This window comes from Schistocerca nitens, chromosome 4, assembly GCF_023898315.1.
Source record: "Schistocerca nitens isolate TAMUIC-IGC-003100 chromosome 4, iqSchNite1.1, whole genome shotgun sequence".
In the NCBI taxonomy this organism is placed as follows: Eukaryota; Metazoa; Arthropoda; class Insecta; order Orthoptera; family Acrididae; genus Schistocerca; species Schistocerca nitens.
In genome coordinates this window covers 205,554,349-205,557,680 of record NC_064617.1, presented here as the reverse complement: position 1 = coordinate 205,557,680, position 3,332 = coordinate 205,554,349, and positions in this window count along the sequence as shown.

The window sequence follows — 3,332 nt, the reverse complement described above, 5'->3', positions numbered from 1 at the left end:
TTTGGTATGTTTTGGTGGATCTTTTGTGGGCCATGTTCTTGTGTGCATGGTAGTGTTTGTGTTTTATTCGTGTGTTCTTTCGTCTAGGTGTGGAAGGATGGTGGTATTTGTTGTTAGTGGTGATAGGATGGGGGCGAGATCGGGGTATGTCTTTTCTGTGTTGTGTGAGATTGTGTGGGAGGGTGTTGTGTATTTAAATTTAGGTTTCCTGTGTTCTTTGGTTGACTGTGATAATGTCCTCCATGTCTGGTCTTTTGTATAGGATATGATTTCCATATCTGGCTCTCATTTTAGCTAACCTGGTTTGTAGTGGCTCCATTCTGGTTGCCTCATAGACTTCGTTGCTGGGTGTTATATATGGTAGCCTTGCGATACTTCGTAGGGTCTGCGTTCCGTGCTAAACAGTCTTTTCGCGATCGGTGCATGTATGCCTCCCACGGGTGTTGCTGCATACTCTAAAACTGGACGAATGAAGGTTTTGTATGTATGTATTGCGGTTTGAGTGTTGCAGCCATGGAAGCGTCCCTGCACCTGTCGTATTAGGTTTTGTCTGAGTCGGGTTTTGTTAAGGAGGTGCGTCAGGTGGGTCTTCAGTTGAGATGTTTGTCTAAGTGTACTCCAAGATATCTGGCAGTCTCGTTTAGTTGTAGGAGGCTATTCCAGAGTGTTAGGCGGATGTCATGTTCGTTCTGTTGCTTCTTTTTTGTTAAATGTCTGTGTCTCAAGAGGACTGTCTTTGTCTTGGTTGGGTTAGGTCGTATCCTCCATTTTACCATCCAGGTTTCTAGATGGTGGAGGTATGTGGACGTTTTTTGTTGAAATGTCGTTGTGCGTAATTCCGTACACCAGTAAGACGTGTCGTCTGCATATATTCCAATTTCTTCGTGGGAAGTCATTGCAGTAGGTATGTCAGCAGTGTAAAGAGTGTACAGTAGTGGGGACAAGATGCCACGTTGGGGGACGCCATCTTGTGGGGTAAAGGCTTCTGACACTTGATTGGCGACATGCACCCTGCAGGTCCCGTTGGTGATATATGTTTTGATTAGCCTTACTACTTTGTTTGGGATGCCCATGCTGATTACTTTGAAGAGCAGGCCCTGGTGCCATAGTTTGTAGAAGGCCCGTTCTATGTCAAGGAACTCTGCGAGTGTGCAGTGTCCCTGGCTGAACCCTTTGGTGATACTGTCTGTCAGTTTGAGGAGGGGGTCGTTAGTCGAGTGGTTGTGTCTGAATCCTGCTTGTGTGAGAGGAAGTAGGTTTTTCGTCTCGACGTAAGTCCTTATGCGGTCAGTTATTATTCGTTCGTATGTTTTTCCTATCATGTCCAGTAGGGATATGGGTCTGTATGATTTTGGATCTGTCCTAGGTTTGTCAGGTTTAGGGATCATGATAGCCTTCCTTGTCTTCCAGTTTGTTGGTATTGTCTCATTGTGTAGGCAGTAGTTAAAGATAAGGGATAGGATGGGGATTATGATGTGGAGGGGGGCTTTTTGTAGGTGAATGCGTCTGATTTCATTCTGTCCTGGGGCGGAGTTGCGTCCTGAGAAGATTGCGTCTTCTATTTCTACGTCTGCGATGTCTTTGGTGAGGGCCTGCTGTTCTTCGGTTTCAATTGTAGGGGAGTTTATCAGGGTTACTAGCTGCGTGTCTATGTGTTGTCTGAATGTGTCGTCGAATCTGTTGTCATTTGGGAATGAGTATACAGCTTGTAATGTTTCTTTGAAGGCTGTTGTTCCTCAAGGGGGTCTGTTCAAGGTTCATTGTTTACTATTAGAGTGTTGGCGTGTGTCTGGCGTTGCCCTGTGAGTGTTTTGAATCTGTTCCAGAACTTGCCCCCATTCCTGTAATCCAGTCTGCTGCATGTGTCGTCCCATTGGCGTTGTCTGTGTTGAGATGTTAGTCTTTTGATTTTGCGTTTATTCTCTTCCATTGTCTCTTTAAGTCTGGATTGTCGGCTCGTTTCATTTATCACTGCAGTCGTTTCTTGTGTCGTATTAGTTCTAGTGCTGCTTCTGGGATGGAGGGTTTCCAGTTTTCTAATACTTTGGTGGGGACTGCTTCCTGTACTGCTTTGGTGATAGCTGTTTCAAGTTTGTTGGTGACCAGATGGAGGACTTCTTCGTCAGTAATTGTTACATTAATGGAAACTTCGTGGTTGAGTGTATCCTGATATTTTTCCCAATCTGCTCTGTTGTATTGGCATATTATTCTTCTGTATGGGTGGCGTGGAGGGGAGATGTTGGCGGATGTGGAAAAGAGGATGTCTAGGTGGTCGCTGGTAATGGAGTCTCTGATTCGGGGTAGGTGGAGTGAATTGTGTAAGTCGGGGCTGTGTAGGATGTGGTCTGGGGCTGAGGTACCTTCATGTCCTATGAAAGCAGGTTCATTAAATGGGAGGATCGGGTCTGTGGTCAGGAGATCAAATAGTCTACGTCCGTTTCCGTTGTCTACTCTGTCGCCAAGCCTATGGTGTCTGGCATTAAAATCTCCTACTAGGATAGATCGGGGAAATGAGGTAAAGTACTGAATGAATTGGTCCTGCAGCGCCGTCCCTGGGGGGTTATACAAGCACGCTATTTTGAGAGTTCGTCTGTTGCTCTTTTATTTCGACCGCGATGGCTTCTGTGCTGTCGAAGGCAGCGGGAAGGGTGACCTCTCTCGCAGCAATTGTGTTGCTGACGTAGATAACCACCACTCCTCTGCCGTCCTGCCTGTCTTTCCTGTACGTATTGTATTTGGGGAGGTCGCATTTGGCTCCGTCTTTGAGCCATGTTTCGGCGTAAGCAGCTACGTGTATTTTTTTCTTGGTAGAGCATGTGCATCAGTAGGGGGCGCTTGGTTTCTATTCCTTTCGCGTTTGCGAGAAGGAGGTTCAGGTAATTTGTTTCTCTGGCTTCGTCCATGTACTTTCCTACTTTCGTGTGTGTGTTTGTGTTTCGCGTTGGGTGTGGTATCGTGGATTTTGCGGTGGGGTGGGAGACGGGGAGCGGGGTCGTGGTGTGTGAACGTGTTGTGAGTGCCATTGTTTTTGTATTTCTGGGTCCCAACGGTCTGTTACTGTGACATGCAGTGAATTTCTCACTTGTGTGGCGAACATGCCCTTTTGGAGGAGTCGTCTGGATGGTCTATTGCTTTCTTTACGTCCTCACGGCGGTCTTGAAATAAATCCAGCAAGACTGTTGTGAGGAGTCCTTAAGTACCACTTCTTCTGGGAAGATTTCTTCTGTTGGGAGGAGCGCTGGGCCATCAATTGTTTTGATGGGGCCCGTGGTTTCAGTGCTGGTGGCTTCTTTAGGGCGCTGGGGGCACTTGTAGGACAGTGCCGAGTGCTC